The sequence below is a fragment of the Armigeres subalbatus genome, chromosome 3 (assembly GCF_024139115.2).
Source record: "Armigeres subalbatus isolate Guangzhou_Male chromosome 3, GZ_Asu_2, whole genome shotgun sequence".
Lineage (NCBI taxonomy): Eukaryota > Metazoa > Arthropoda > Insecta > Diptera > Culicidae > Armigeres > Armigeres subalbatus.
In genome coordinates this window covers 232990322-233008214 of record NC_085141.1, presented here as the reverse complement: position 1 = coordinate 233008214, position 17893 = coordinate 232990322, and the positions used below count along the sequence as shown (strand labels likewise).

The window sequence follows — 17893 nt, the reverse complement described above, 5'->3', positions numbered from 1 at the left end:
CATTTCTGCATTCGTATATCATAAGGCTAACACGATGATACTTTTATGTCCAGGGAAATCGAAGCAATTTCGAAACCGAAAATTGCCTGAACCGGCACCGGGAATCGAACCCAGTCACCCTCAGCATGGTCTTGCTTTATAGCCGCGCATCTTACCGCACGGCTAAGGAGGGCCCCTGTGCAGTCAATATTGAATTTAAAAAAAAAATATAGATTAGACATTGACATTTTTTAATAACAAATTAAAGAAAAAACACTCAAAATGCTGAGCATCACTGGATGAAAAAATGTAACATCATCTGCTGCCAGTCAAGTGCTGTTACGAACTGTCAGATGCAGCCAACAGCTTTTTGTGTGAAAGTATTGGTATCCCAAATAAAATATTCCGCATGATTTTTGTTTTACGAAGACTTTTTCACTTCAACGAGCACTTCAAATCAACCGGGTAGCTTATTATTAATCGGTTATGGACGTGTGTTTTGTTAACGATATAAAAATCCTTATAGAAATAAATTTACCAGTTCTTCATTAGATTACACTTTTATTGTGCTCAGAAAGGTCTACCCGGTGCTTAGGTGAAACAGTCCAGGAAACAGTTGAAACTCGATGGTCAACTGTGATGAAAAGAAGAACAAGTGTCAAAACAAGGGAAAAGAAATAGTAATCAATAAGCACTATATTCCGCCAAATCGACCATATAGTGCTACTTTAATGCTTTTATAAGTTTTTAAATAGCTGTATAGTGGCCCTATATGGCGGTTTGGCGTAATATAGTGCTAATGGTTACTTGGGAATGATCAAAATCATCCACGATCAAATCCTCTTAAACAGCAATCACATTTCCCACAAACCCATCAACAGGATCCAGTGTCCCAAACCCTTGTGTCTGAATCTCTATCAAAGCTTCAATATAATACGTTCCTTGTTGTTAGATTCTTTGCTCTCCACGCAACGCTCGTAACATCGACATAAATGCGGACTAAATTAAACCTTGTTTTATTTTCAACGCAAAAGATACGAAAAGTAGTGTCTTGTTCTTGTACCCAAATCGTACCAAACAAACCAGGCATCGCAAACCGGCCGGGTTTCCCGCTTGCTCTTCGCTACATTACGTGGGTAGAGGCCCCGGTCCCAGCATTCAAACGTGCTGCCCATGGCATGGAAACAGTACCTACCTACCTAACTACGGCGTCAGGTGGATTCGGCCAAGGTCGTTAACCGGCCGGCACTCGATTGCAATCGCGTTCCGCGCGGGTATGCTGGTGTGTGTTCACTAGCAGGGCCGTCTTTAGGGGGAGATGGTCTGAAACGAACTTAGGCCTAAGGACAGAGCCCCGTACGTAACTTTCAATCAAAATTGTAAATTATAGCATTAATTTAACTGTTTTTTCTCTCTTCTTTGGTTTGATCAATGAAAACATTTGATGATTTTTCCCATTCCATTATACACGCATATACCCTGAGGCTCGTTTCCAACCACTTTCCTCTATGAGCATGTTGTTTTCCGCTTCTTCTCGGTTTCTTAACTACATTAAGTACGTCGTGCTTTGGCGTAGCCTGAAACTAAAATTTGACTACATCGCATCGTGATTGTCTTTTGCTTTATGGTGCGTCGCGCCGTCGCGATCTGTTCTGCTTCCCCTTTTGATGTTAAGTTTTTGTGAACTGGTACCCAATGATGATTACAAAGGCTTTCGCTCAACAGAAGTAACGCTACCCAAATCGAAAAAGACACCAAAGGAAATTCACATGGAAACATAATTACCAACATATTGTTATGGACGTGGACAGAAGCATGCAATTCAGTGTTCGATCAGAATTAGTAAAAATTCACAATAAATCATTTGAATAAGCTCAGTTGACTGGAACTGGTCTACAATTTGCACTGTACAAGTGTTATGGCTCAACAATTTCAAATATCATTCTCGGCCACGTTCGTAGAATAAGACATAGAAACACGGACCGGCTGTATCAAGAGACTCTATTTAGGTTAACTATTCGGCTGGGGTGGTTAGGTTCGATTCCCGAACTGTTTTTGAAATTATAGAATAGGAAATTGTCTCGACATCAATAAAATGTTTTTTCCACTTCTGTTTGAAAATCTTTAGCTGGTCTGGAAAATCTAACTTAACAGTTTTTGTAATCCGTTTAAGTACGTACGCAAGGACTATCAACTTGGTATGACAACCATCACTCGAAATCTATCTAATGAAACCGATATTAGGAGATGAGCAACTTTATTACAGCAATACATTGCATTTTGTAGGAACTGCTTGCAGTTTATGTTGATTTGTCGTTGATGGAGCCTTCTAGCTTTGTGGATTTGAATTTATCCATTTCCAACATTTGTTTCAGAAAAGTTTTATACGAAGATATTTCTCTCTGACTTTTTCAAAGTTACTTGCCATGTCGCTATGTCAGCTTTATTTTTTAGTTATAACGTTTATTCGAAAACATAAAGCGGTGTTTTCATTCAAAGCATAATTTCAACCTTTAATTTTTTTAGGTAGAAATATCTAAAAAATAATAATTCTTCTTCTTCTTCACTATATATAAAAATGAGTTTACATTTGAAGCAATATAACTCACGAACAGAAGGCTGATTTGCAAGGTTTTCTCAAAAATCGATACGTCTTGGAATCAACTTTGTTTAAATATACTAATAGTTGATTAATTTGACGGGGAAAATTGGAAAATTGTCAAAATACAACGGTTTCATGAGTTCTGAAGAAAGCCATCAAGCTTGAACTGAAATCGATCTAGCTTTTGAGTTGTATTGATCATTGCTGTATACATGGTAGAAAAACCAAATCAACATCATAAAATAAAATCAGAAGCAAAATGGCACCAGAAACGTTTTTGGGTATTGTTATTTCTGGTTTTTGGAACGTTGATCTCATGGATTACTTTTTCACGATTTGTACTTCTAAGGGCCGATTTCTTCACCTCTGCTTAAGGCTTAAACCAGGTTTAATCGTATGGGTAAGCACCGCTTAAGAGATAAGCGTAGGTGAAGAAATTGGCCCTAAGATTTTTAATGTATAATTAGCGAATCGTTAACCAAGACAAATCTGTGCCACGAAAGCGTTTTCATCCTTAACAAATAGTATAGCTGTGAAACGTCATTCACATTACTCATAATAACCACCAAAAGTGTGAATGTTGACATCACGATACTGTTTAGGGGCCATCCATAAACCATGTGGACAAGTTCTGATAAATTTCATCAAGTATCAAGTAATGAAGCTAGTACAATATGTATTTTCCAATTTAAATTTAAGAGTTTTGGTTGCGGTAAGACGCGCGGCTACAAAGCAAGACCATGCTGAGGGTGGCTGGGTTCGATTCCTGGTGCCGGTCTAGGCAATTTTCGGATTGGAAATTGTCTCGACTTCCCTGGGCATAAAAGTATCATCGTGCTAGCCTCATGATATACGTATGCAAAAATGGTAACCTAGCTTAGAAACCTCGCAGTTGATAACTGTGGAAGTGCTTAATGAACACTAAGCTGCGAGGCGGCTCTGTTCCAGTGTGGGGATGTAATGCCAATAAGAAGAAGAAGAAGTTTGGAAAATATTGTAGTTTTAAGTTTGTAGTTTTAACATTTCAGTCAAATGATAAATTGATTGATTTGAAAGTTTTTTTTCAGTTATTTCCACAATGAAATATTTCAGAACAAGATTTGTAAAATAATCAAACTGATTTGTATATGTCGAATTAATGTAAACACAAACAACCAAAATTATGAAACTGGCAGCCCGCGACGGTCTGTCAAAATTGAAAATGGAAAAATAAAGAAAAAACATTCCTTACAGTTTGCACCAAAGGCCGAGTAAGTTTTAATTTGCGGGGTTTTTGATTTGATTTTAATGGAGATTTATGTTTTTCAGACGATTGCATGAAAGAAGGCACACCGTTAACCGTGTATGTACACTAGAGTGGGGGTCATGGACATATTTTCAAATCAATGGGTTTTCGAAGCCATTCTGGGTCCTGGGTACAGAATTTGGGACCGATTGATTGCTTCCTCGCTTTCCGCATCGCGTATATTTTTGCATTTCTACTACTAGAGGTTTCAGTTCATCGTAAACCAAATGGCACATTGCGTTGAAGTATAACCCAAAGTATGCCGAAAAATTTTGCTGAAGAAGGCACGTTGCTGGAACGTCCATGAAAAAAGTTATAACGCTTCGAATATTGATTGAACACTCAATGGCGGATAAATCTTCGGTTCCGTTCACACGGGTTATATGGAAGCAGATCCTTCGCCATTTGGCGTTTTTGGCCTGCTTGACTTTCAATCACACTTCCATTGATCCTTTACGGAGAGCTTCGCAGTTGGTTTCTGCAGATCGATGTTGCGAAAGGAAAGACTGTACACTGTACAGTGTACATTAGAGTGGGGTGCAGTTGTATGGAAAAACGCAAACTTCGTGCAAAAAATCGTTTATTCTGCCAGCACTGCCGTACTACGTAGACCAATAATGAGTGTTATTTCAAAATAATTGATCTTTTAGGGCTTTAGAGCTAATGGGAGCTATCCGGAATTATTTCACAAAGAAAAAAATCCGACAAGAAGGAAGATGGATTTTGCCGGTAGTGCTGGCAGAAACATTGATTTCTTGCATATGGTTCGATCAATCAATTTTCGATACGTAATAACATTTTTTGTAGACCTTCCAGCTACGTACCTTCTTCGGCAAAGTCTAACAAAGTGCTAACGTATTGAATCACGTGATTGATGATAAATTGAAGCCGCTAAGAGCAAAAATGTAAAAAATACGTTTTCCCATACTAATATCCATGTAAAATTAAAACGCGATGCGGCATGCGAGGCTGCAACCAATCGAGCCCATATTTTACACAGTTGATTGGGGTCTCAAAACGATTCAGAAAAACCTTGATCTCACTTGATCGGACGAAGTTTGCGTTTTTCCATACAACTGCGCCCCACTCTAATGTACACTGTACAGCCATTCCTTTCGCAACATCGATCTGCAGAAACCACCTGCGAAGCTCTCCGTAAAGGATCAATGGAAGTGTGATCGAAAGCCAAACAGGCCAAACACGCCAAATGGCGAAGGATCTGCTTCCATATAACCCGTGTGAACGGAACCCAGGTCGAAGATTTATCCGCCAATTGAAACATCTAAGTGCTTGTGTCAACTGCCAATCTTGCTTTGGGGTGAAAATCTGCACGCTCACACTACCGAAGGTAATGACATTCTAATTCTAATTAACAACCAGCGACCTTCAATTCTATTTATCTTTCCTTACAGAATCAAAATCGCTGAACTGCGCCTCCATGGATGCCTTCTGGTGAATTCAAGTCGGTAACATCAAGTGTATTGCTGCAACATTCAGAAAAGATTGGCCTCGAAAAGATGCGCAAGATCATTATCACAACGAGTCAATGTGTTATAAATCTTCTTCTTCTTCTTATTGGCATTACATCCCCACACTGGGACAGAGCAGCCTCGCAGCTTAGTATTCATTAAGCACTTCCACAGTTATTAACTATAGAATTTTATTTTGACAAACTCGAATTGAAAGCGCACATATGAAATTGAGAATGATCACAACTTGTTGTATTAAAAGTATCACTAGTTGTTTCTAATATAAGATAAACGTGTTAATTTGAGAGGAAAATGTCATTTTGACAATTTTGCTCTTGTTAAAGTTTTCGCCGAGGTAACATTTTCTCGTTTGTAGTTTTAACAGTCCTATACTTTCTACTGAAAATCACTAGCTGATTTTCTCAATTTTACCAACGATTTTTTCTGTGTGGGCTGGGCAGCATAGGCTATTAGAACCTGTTCTCGGTTTAAATATGCTAATCAAATTTGAATCACGAAATTGCAGTATTATTGTATATGATTATCAATATTACAATAGTAGATAATTACCTTACAACATTTGAGTGACGTTGCAAAACGATATCTGAAAGAAAACAGTATAAACAAGTAGAAAAAATGAATGATACAGTATGTTACATTATAAAAAACTCTATACGATAGGTGATATAATGTGTTTTTTACTGAGAAGCTGCTGCCAACATTTCAAATCAAAACCCGAAACAATTCGTACTGAAAATGGTGTATTCAGTTTTTTACGATAGCCATAAAATTGATGAGGGGTGATTCAATTTTGACAGATGCTGTGTACATTTATTGAAAAATCATCTAAGTAGCTTTGAGTTTAAGTATATTTTGTTATCTGTCAGAAATTTTCACTTATGGATAATTGTTTACTATTCACGGTAAATAATTTCAAAAATACTTTTTTTATTCTAGCGAGCAAGGTAGCAAGATTTTACAAATTCATGTAATTCAGGTTCTCGATACTCGCTTTGGGTGCTACGAGCATCCAGATAATATCAAGAAAGCAACTGGTAATTAGAGGCTTTAGACATGCGTGCAAAGTTCAAAGATTGTGCGTTTAGTAATGAGCATTGAACAAGCCCTGAGTATGTGTTAATGAAAATCTTTTTTAAATAAGGATAAACGATCGCTTCATTGGGTATTTCCCTCCTGATAGTATTCACGATGAGTTGTCTAATGATGTCTCAATACAGTTTGTGTAGTTTGTGGCCGAAACGAATATATGACAGCGACTCTCCATGGATGCGTGTGCACGCCGCGGACTTCCGACCAGAAGAGGCAGAGTCATGGCTTGCTGCTTGCCAATTGACACGTGAATCTATCAGCATACGTTAAAGGCATTTTACTCAAACCCCACATTTCCCTTCTTCTTTCATTAAAAACGCAAAACAAAAAAACTTCTAGCATAGGATGCAAATCTTGTTTTTCTCCAAGGTTATTTAAATGAGACGAGGGTGAACATCTGTTGCAAAATCAAAATTCAATCCAAATCCAATCCAAATCCAATCCTTATCCAACCCAAATCCAATCCAAATTAAATCCAAATCCAATCCAAATCCAATCCAAATCCAATCCAAATAAAATCCAATCCAAATCCAATCCACATCCAATCCAAATCCAATCCAAATCCAATTCAAATCCAATCCAAATCCAATCCAAATCCAATCCAAATCCAATCCAAATCTAATCCAAATCCAAACCAAATCCAATCCAAATCCAATCCGAATCCAATCCAAATCCAATCAACATCCAATCCAAATCCAATCCAAATCCAATACAAATCCAATTCAAATCCAATCCAAATCCAATCCAAATCCAATCCAAATCCAATCAACATCCAATCCCAATCCAATACAAATCCAATCCAAATCCAATTCAAATCCAATCCAAATCCAATCCAAATCCAATCCAAATCCAATCCAAATCCTATCCAAATCCAATCCAAATCCAATCCAAATCCAATCCGAATCCAAATCCAATCCAAATCCAATCCAATCCAATCCAAATTCAATCCAAATCCAATTCAAATCTAATATAACTAAAATCTAAATCCAATCCAAATCCAACCCAAAGCCAATCCAATTCCAAATCCAATCCCAATTCAATCCAAATCGAATTCCAATCCAATCCAAATCCAATCCATTCTAAATCCAATCCAAATCCGTACATTAAATCCTACTTTTAGTATCGCGTACAGGTACAGTATAATCTGAACTTCAGCATAGCTTTGTGAAATCCAGCAATCTCATTAATTTTGCAAATTCCAAGATCCTGGACAGGTAATCCCGCTATGACTACTAACATGGCTTCCGTGTTCAAAACGCGTCTTGTGATTTTGCTCACCACAAACCATTTTTTGACGGTTTCGGAGACGCGTCTTGTGATTTTGCAAACCAAAATATATCACTCTTCACGATTTAACCACTTCAATTCAACTCACCTCATTAAATCAGCAACAGGATCCAAAAAATGGGGAAGGGTCATTTGGCCGAAACCCATTCGGCCGAAAGCCATTTGGCCGAATGCCACTAGGCCGAAAGTTGTTTGGCCGAATATACCATTTGGCCGATCAGACCATTAGGCCGAAAGTCATTTGGCAGAATGGGTAATTTGGCCGAAAGGGTCGTTTGGCCGAAAGGTTCATCAGGCCGAATTGGTCATTTGGCCGAATGGGTCGTTTGGCCGAATGGGTCGTTTGGCCGAATAGGTCGTTTGGCCGAATGGGTCGTTTGGCCGAAAGGGTCGTTTGGCCGAATGGGTCGTTGGCCGTATGGGTCTCTCTTTCCATTGCTAATTCTCACATTTCAAATGAACTATTCAGCTGAATGTCCTATTCGACCAAATGACCCTTTCGGCCGAACGACCATTTCGACCAAATTACCTATTCGACCGAATGACCCTTTTGGTCAAATGATCCTTCCGGCTAAGTGATCCTTTCGGCCAAACGAACCTTTCGGTCAAACGATCCTTTCGGCCAAATGAACTTTTCGGCCAAACGACCCTTCCGGCCATTTCGGTCAAACGACCCTTTCGGTCAAACGACCCTTTCGGCCAAATGACCCTTTCAGCCAAATGACCCTTTCGGCCAAATGACCCTTTCGGCCTAATGACCTTTTCGGCCAAACGACTCTTTCGGCCAAACGACCCTTTTGGACAAATTACTCTTTCGGTCAAATGACCCTTTCGGCCAAACGACCCATTCGGCCAAACGTTCATTTCGGTCCCTTTCGGCATAAAGACTTTCGGCCAAATGACCCTTTCGACCAAACAACCCTTTCGGCCAAACTTTGACTTTCGGCCAGATGGGTTTCAGCATAACGGTCTGTTCGGCCTAGTGGCATTCGGCCAAATGGCTTTCGGCCGAATGGGTTTCGGCCAAATGACCCTTCCCCCCAAAAAATAGACTGGCAGGATCACCAAAATTTGTAACCCTAAATAGCTAAAACGAATATATGACAGCGACTGTCCATGGATGCGTATGCGTGCACGCCGCGGAGAGCCGACCAGAAGAGGCAGAGTCATGGCTTGCTGCTCGCCAATTGACATGCAAAAGGCGTGAATCTATAAACACACACTGAAGGCATTTTACTGTGATTTAGCAAACCACAAAACATTTTCCGACGGTCTTCGGGACCCGTCTTGTGATTTAGCAAACCACAAACCATTTTCCGACGGTCTTCGAGATGCGTTTTGTGATTTAGCAAACCACAAACCATTTTCCGACGGTCTTCGAGACGCGTCTTGTGATTAAACAAATCACAAACCATTTTCCGACGGTCTTCGAGACGCGTTTTGTGATTTAGCAAACCACAAACCACTTTCCGACGGTCTTCGAGGCGCGTTTTGTGATTTAGCAAACCACAAACCATTTTCCGACGGTTTTCGAGACGCGTCTTGTGATTTAGCAAACAACAAATCATTTTCCGACGGTCTTCGGGACCCGTCTTGTGATTTAGCAAACCACAAACCATTCCCGACGGTCTTCGAGACGCGTCTTGTGATTTAGCAAACTACAAAAAAAATTCCGACGGTCTTCGAGACCCGTCTTGTGATTTAGAAAACCACAAACCGTTTTCCGACGGTCTTCGAGACCCGTCTTGTGATTTATCAAACCACAAACCATTTTCGGACGGTCTTCGAGACGCGTCTTGTGATTTAGCAAACCACAAACCATTTTCCGACGGTCTTCGAGACGCGTCTTGTGATTTAGCAAACCACAAACCATTTTCCGACGGTCTTCGAGACCCGTCTTGTGATTTAGCAAACCATTTTCCGACGGTCCTCGAGACGCGTCTTGTGATTTTGCACACCACAAACCGTTTTCCGACTGTCTTCGAGGCGCGTCTTGTGATTTTCTGACGGTCTTCAAGACGCGTCTTGTGATTGAGCAAACCACAAACCATTTTCCGACGGTCTTCGAGACGCGTCTTGTGATTTAGCAAACCACAAACCATTTTACGACGATCTTCGAGACGCGTCTTGTGATTTAGCAAACTACAAACCATTCCCGACGATCTTCGAGACGCGTCTTGTGATTTAGCAAACTACAAACCATTTTCCGACGGTCTTCGAGACCCGTCTTGTGATTAAGCAAACCACAAACCATTTTCCGACGGTCTTCGAGACGCGTTTTGTGAATAAGCAAACCACAAACCATTTTACGACGATCTTCGAGTCGAGACCACAAACTATTTTACGGTTATCGAGACGCGTCTTGTGATTTAGCAAACCACAAACCAGTTTCCGACGGTCTACGAGACGCGTCTTGTAATTTAGCAAACTACAAACCATTTTCCGACGGTCTTGTTATTTTGCAAACCACAAACTATTTTCCTACGGTTTTCGAGACGCGTCTTGTGAATTTGCAATCTCTAAACTATTTTCCGATGGTCTTCGAGACCCGTCTTGTGATTTAACAAACCACAAACCATTTCTGACGGTCTACGAGACGCGTCTTGTGATTCAGCAAACCACAAACCATTTTCCGACGGTCTTCGAAACCCTTCTTGTGTTTTAGCAAACCACAAACCATTTTCAGAAAAATATATTAAGCTCTTTTAGTGGAATGTATTAAACCGTCTAAGACGAATTTTTTCACAAACCATTTTCCGACGGTCTACGAGACGCGTCTTGTGATTCAGCAAACCACAAACCATTTTCCGACGGTCTTCGAAACCCTTCTTGTGTTTTAGCAAACCACAAACCATTTTCAGAAAAATATATTAAGCTCTTTTAGTGGAATGTATTAAACCGTCTAAGACGAATTTTTTCACAAACCATTTTCCGACGGTCTACGAGACGCGTCTTGTGATTTAGCAAACCATAAACCATTTTCCGACGGCCTTCGAGACCCGTCTTGTGATTTAGCAAACCACAAACCATTTTCCAACGGTCTACGAGACGCGTCTTGTGATTCAGTAAACTAAAAACCATTTGGCGACGGTCTTCGAGACCGGTGGGTTTCGTTGCGGCAGTTGCAGCTTGTTGGAGCTTATGACGTAACATGTACATAGGAGAAAAAAGATGTCGTACTGATGCTTTACCTCGGTATCGGCTTCTCGGAGTAAATAAGGTGTGATGGGGTCCGAATTTGGCAACCGCGGGAGCTTCGTTCGACGTTCCGCGTACTCACTGCCGCCGGGGCAATGACGCTTTGGATATTAAGTTTTGACAAGTGGGATTAACCCATCAGACCTTGTCAATACGCTCACTTCCTAAACTTTGGCGATTGTGATCCTACCATCACTCCTCTGGTGACAAAGAAACGGAAACATCATCAAGAAGTCTTACATGCTCCTTGGTTTTGCGGATGACATCGACATCATTGCTGTAGATTGCAGAGCAGTGGAAGAGGCCTTTTTAATGGGATATTGAAAGAATAGGACTGATCATGAACTCCATCAAAGCTAAGCACCTAGTGTCTGGCAAAGAACGTGGTAGTCCAAATGGTGGTGGTCCCGAGATGGAAATGGATGGGATGTGGTTTGACATTGTCGACGAGTTCCGCAAAAAATGCTGCGAGGTGAAAAGACGTGTTGTGGCTGCAAGGAGGACATTCTACGGTTTGCGTAACCAGTACTTGATATACAGCACTGCGCTCAATACTTGGCGACTTGGTGGAAAATGGTGAATGACGCATGACGCATGAATCACGAGTTGACCCAAGTGTTCAAAAATACAGACATATGCAGACTGATAAAATTCGGCAGATTACAGTAGGCCGGGCATGTAGTGCGTATGCCGGAAGAGAAACCAGCTAATGTCTTGTTTAGTAGTGAACTTGGAAGAGGACCTCAGCAATCGAGACAGATGAGCATGTGGCCAGCGTGTAGGGAGACTAGCGTCTTGTGACTCAGTGGTGGAACGAAAGGCAAGCACATCCTGGACATTGATGGGTGAGGATTGAAATCTGCATCGATTGTGTTTCGTTGTGTATTGTCTGGGTAAGAGGGTAGAATATGTCAATTGTACACAATTTTTAAATCCTGAGCGGAGGATCAAAGATGGGGCGGGAGGGTCGTTGGGAAAGGGAGGGGTATAAGAGGGGTATATTCTATTTTAAAAACGGACAATTCAGTATTTTTTTTTTTTTTTTTTTTTACTAATTTAATAATAATATTATGTCGATTGTACATATCACAAAGAAACGTGGCTCCGTAAAGTGTTATACACGCCTGAGCCTACCAAATAAACGAACTAACTTGGAAAAAAAATTCAGTATTTTCTTCTTCCATGAACGATTTCAACCTAATTTAAAAAAAACAGATTCTCTACATTGAGCCGATTGTGTTGGAGGTGGGTGAGTCACTGTGGAAACGGGGAGGGTGTGGATGGGAGGGTATTGTTTAGAAAAAGAACATTTCGACGTAACTTATAAAGCCCTTGACCGATTTCAATCAAATCTGGTACAAATATTTTCTACCCAAACGAAATAAAAAGGTGAAGAAAGATTACAGAAAAAGAAAAAAGAGAGAGAAAAAAAGAGGTATAAGAAAGAAGGAAAATAGAAGAAAGAAGAGAGTTGGATGAAGGAAACGAAAGTTGTGAAGTGAAAAAATGTTAAGTAAGAAAAAGAAATATAAGGTACCCCGGGGCAAGTGAAAATACGGGGTAAGTGGGTACTATGGCTGCCGATTAATCGGTGAACGTTTTTAATGATAACAATGTTCTAGAAAGATGAAGCAGAACTATCAACGAGTTCGCCTGACACAAAAATATTTGGAATCAAAACCATTTGCGGCTCCATACTAATGGTATTGTTTAATCACGACTTTGAACTACCGGCAAAAGCTATTACTTTTATTTTAAACCAATGGATTTCCAACAAAATAGTCATTTCTAAATTCATCATTGATGTGGAGAGTGAAGATTTTGAGCAATTAAATAATTGTGTGACATCGAAAACAATTTAAAAGTTTTGATTAAAGCCAAAATCTGCAATTTTCACTTGCCCTTGAGTTTTAACATACATGGGGCAAGTGGGACATATTTGAACAACATATTCGATAGAGCCATTTTACCTGTTTTTAAATTGATGTCTAGTGAAAAATAACTTTGAAATTCATATATCATATGAATCTGAATCAAATGCAGTTGATATCATTGGTTTCGTTGTTAAGAAGTAGTATACAGTTGATTAATCAAATCTGTATTTTACTTTCTGAAAATGATCTCCCTCATGGAAAAAAACAATGATTATAACTATGCGAAATTTTCCGTTGACAGTGCAAACAATCTATTTATTCTACAATAGATCAACAGGTTTTGTCTTGTGTTTTGCTATTTTTAAACTTCGCATCAGATTAACAGATTTTCAGATAAATAAAATGCTTAAGACATAAATTGGCCATTTCGTTCTGTTACAAATTCACAGCACTGCGCATCGCCTGAATAAAAAACGTTCCTTTTGAAGTTCTAATTTATGTAATAATTTGGGTTTTTAACAGAGAAACATTCATTTGAAAAGTGAATAAAGATTTGCTTATTCTTTCCATCCAACACATTTGGTAAGAAAGTAAGCTAATGGAAAGCAAGGCAACAACCAATTAAACAGTAAACCGGCTGTTGTATTGTTTTTTATATTGGCTAACATTGTAACCCCTTTCTTTTTGCAAAAAACAAAAGTATGACAAGCAATAAACCTCCATCCATGATCTGAAATACTACGACTCAGAAATTATATGAACATTTTATCTACATTCTTCAAATAAGTTCCGTTCGACAGTATAAAGCAGAATAGGTCCCACTTGCCCCGTTTGAAGGGGTAAGTGGGTTCCACAGGTAAATTTATTTATGTCACAAACAATATTTTTTGAAACTGAATGAATGGCTTACAACACGTCTACACTTCAACAACGGAAGCATATAATGATGTATCGGTGGTTAACGTCCTGAAATACCCTGTTTTCTAAGTATGCGTTAACAATTTTGCTGAACTAGCGTTTTTTAGGTCCCACTTGCCCCGGGGTACCTTATATAAAAGAACGAGTGTATGTAATTTTCACCCGTGAATTGCATTTTCAAACATATTTGAAGAGTTAAGCCAAACAAAATTTGGTCAAAGCCATTTTTCATTTAAAAAATAATTCAATGTCGAATACAACTAGTTGTGAATGAATCGGATAAGAATAAGTCCCTAGAAGTAATAATTCTATAACAAATAATTATTTATTTAACGTGTCTTTTGCCTTTCTCGTATACTAAGTGTCTATAGGATCACTTCAGATAAGAAAAATTCCCCAAGAATGAACTTTTGACGCCTTTCTACTTGTAAATGCCCGTGAAAGGACTACCATCGTCAGATGGTTTAATCTAAGTTTTGCTCATTCGTTGGATATTCTGATAAAAACAACTCTTCAATGAATATTCCATTAGGCATTTTTAATGCTGTCGAACGGTTGAACCTTGCAAGCACGGATCGCTGGATTCCACTACCACTGCCTGTTCGTGGAAGTCCATTTTATGCTAAATTTAACGCGCACGGTAGAGGCCCGCATACAATAAACCGTACTGCATACCTGATGCCCTAATACTCACCCATCAGCAGCTACATGACTTCAGATGTAGCACTTTTCCGCTTCAGGCGCATCCGCAAATTACGCAACATTTTAGAAAACGATAAAAAATCCGAAATATCCGAAATATTTCTGTGTGGCAGTATGCACTCACAATGGTATGGAAAACTTTTTTGATTGATATTCCAACTTTCGGATAAGGTTTTTAGAGTTGGGGTTGACAAAGACATGATTTTTTATTAATGCAATTTGTAGGTGAGTATACAAAAAAATATGTTCGTGCGGCTGCTGTGGACAATCCCTTCCAGTCATCGTCGTTTTCGTCGCGGTCGTCGATTCTCTTTTCCATCTTCGATGGACGTGATCAAATTTTCAACGCTGGAACTGATGATGGACTACAACCAAACCACACAGCAGAAATTCTCCCACAGGCTGTGAATTCGCACTGGATGGCCACTCTAACGTCCGCAGGCAGCAAAGGAACCGTCGAACAATGACAAGAAAACGGTTCCAATGAAAGCAATCGTTTGATGGACGACCATTCATGATGTTTGTTGGTTGTTTGAGAAGACGGGCCTCGATAAAATTGTAAGCGAATGGAAATCATAAAAGAACGAATTCTGGAACATGAACATGGAAATAGCAATTATGCCGTAAATTTTGAAGTTAATATAAAGCTAGAGAAAGTTTGTTGATTTGTAATGACTTCAATCAAAATGATTGATAACTGTTTAGATAACATGATTAATAATTATACTCAAAATCTTTTGATTCTAAATTATGCATATTACTGGGAACCAATCAAACGATGTGCGTGAGTTATAAAATTTTAACGTCTTGTAAAAGTGATGTTTTGCCTTTTGCAACAATGATCCTCCATGTCGTTGTACTGCACATGTACGCCCAACAATCGATGCAACATCTGCAGTTAAGGTCACTCCTGACGGAATCCAAGTTTCAAAGTGCTCGTGTTTTCGGGGGCACACCACTCGATACGAAGGCGGCGCACAACTGTCATTTTTGTTGATTTAGCTTTGCTGCGTCGCAGCATGCGTGAAAAAATAAAAATGACAGTTGTGCGTTGCTTCCGTATCGAGTGGTGTGCCCCCGAAAACGCGAGCACTTTAAAACTTGGATTCCGTCAGGAGTGACCTTAAGTTACGACATTATTCTCCTACATTTTTTTTTAATTGTCAACGTACATTAGTTTTCTTCATTTCAAACGAGCCGGAAAATCGCTAACAAATAAAAGAAATACATTACCTCAAGGATTTCTTGATGACATATTTACAACTCTGTTGAACTCGGAAACAACGCAACAGAGTATTCCTATCCCAATCCCATCATTGTTTTGTTGTAGATAGAAAAGGGCTTGTGATTCGAAGTAATCGCTTTCTATTCATTCCTTTGTAACCGTAAGCTGATATATGCATTAAATACTAAAAGCTTTATCATTACTCATTTCATTTAACAGAAATACTATTTCAGCCAATTTATATTTACACCGGGGCAACAGGTGCGAAAGATCATATCATTAGTTATGTTCGTCTCTCTAATTAAGCACTTTTCAGTTTCTCCAAATATCTGTGAAAGTGAATCACGCAAAAACATAAATCAAAACAACCATGTATCAATGTACAAACCGTACACACGTTTGAAGGGGATTAGATGGAACAAAAAAAACGTCGCACCTAATTATTACTGTGATTATACGGATATATTTTATATTGTGTTATGGAACATAATAACACATATGAAAAACATCAAATTATGGCAACTAACCAAAAAGAAAATTCACACAAAGCTGTACAAAAGGCATGTCAAACCAACGAGTACACAAAACGATTTAAAGCACTGCACTGTGAGATTCTTTCGTACAGCAAAGTGACAAAATTATTATATTTTTTTTTTGATTTGATTATTCTTCTTCAATTTTACAAGAACAAAACAGTCTTTACAGTCGCTCAATAAATCTAACACCTCATAATTTCCTAATTTTTGCCAGTCCACTATCCCATAGTACATTGTCGACAGCGAAAGGTAGTAAATTGGATCCGCGATAAAAACGGCTTTCTCAACCACCTGGGCTGAGGTTCGCGAAACAACAAAAACAGCATATTACGGCGACTATTATCAACTTTCGCTGGTACTGTAATCCTATTGGAGCCGAGTGCCGGTTTCCCTTTCGGATGCTGCAACATTGATGTAGGCAAAACAAATGCTGCACTTCGCGATTGCGTGATTCACTCCCCCATCTTTTTTTGCGCCGTTACTTTTTTCTTTCATCTACGAAGTGGAAATATGCAACTACTGATTATAAGTAAAGGGTTTGGAAGTGAAGAGCCCTTACCAAGAGGAAGACAACAAAACACGTGGGTGAACTAAAGCTTCAGTTATATCATTTTTATGTTTTTTTATTAACATCGTTATCATTTGCATTTATTCACAAGGTTTTTTTTCCTATTCCTGCTTCTCATTACTTTTTTCATTATCTCCCTGACTGAAACTTTTTTTTTGCTCCTCCTGTTACATTCATTACGTGAATATTCTTCCTAGCGCTAGTTACGGCAAATTACACATTCATTCACACTGGCTGACTGACAGGCACGATAATTAATATCTAAAGAGAGATGCGGTCGAGGAATGAGTGAAAGAGTTTAAGATTTCCATTGGTTTGATTGAACTAGTTTCAATTATTTTTACTCGACACGGTTGGGTAGATGTTTTCAAGCGAAACCTCAAATTAGTTTAGTTTGTGATTTCAATAGCGATGCACTGATCTTAAAAAAAATCAAATATTATCTGGGCATGCTTCAAGAGGAATAACAGCTAGGTAAACTTTTTCGGTTGTATGTTATTTACCAGAAGGCTTTTTGCGAGAATGGACAATTCCCAGAGAGCCATTCGCCAGAATACACCATTTCCCGAAATTTGTCATCTCCTATTTGCCATGCTCACGTCAAAAGGGAGGGTCATTTGGCATATAGAACATTTTTCATAATTTTGCTTTGTTGTTGTTTTCCGGTCGATAATAGAATTGAAAAGACGCAATTCTTTCGAAGAAAGCATACATAAGATGGGTATATCCGCTTATGCATATGCATGATCCATTTTCACGTTTGGCGAGAGTTCGGCTACGTACCTGGTGCTGGAAATTTGGTTTCATCAGTACCCGTTAAGCTACGGAGGACGACGGAGGTCCTTCGCAGCTTAGTAGAGAAAGCGATATACGACTGAACTGGTAATTTTAGCATTAGCATTGTTACGGTGTAATTCGTAGATTGGACATTAGTGATACTCATGTTTTACTTTTGAGATCCTTATCTAGAATGCCATCAGAAATCAAGAAGGGGAGTGGTCCTTGATTCCAGTCTTAAACAAAAATAACAAAAGCATGAGGATTACTACTCCTGGCCACGCCCATCTTCACCGTAACTAGGGAGATGAAGGAAGTGTTGATGTGGTACTTACTTAACGAGAGGCCACCGACTTAGCGACA

General features: G+C 39.2%; 1 protein-coding gene across 2 annotated transcripts in view; it reads right to left on the bottom strand.

The window, feature by feature from the left end:
- The window catches only part of LOC134220846 (protein yippee-like), a 385579-nt gene that overhangs the window by 116847 nt on the left and 250839 nt on the right, over positions 1-17893 (bottom strand). For both annotated transcript variants that reach the window (XM_062700001.1, XM_062700000.1), the window contains one exon: positions 5906-5939. The gene's annotated coding sequence lies outside the window, so the exon portion shown is untranslated. The remainder of the gene's footprint in view (positions 1-5905; positions 5940-17893) is intronic.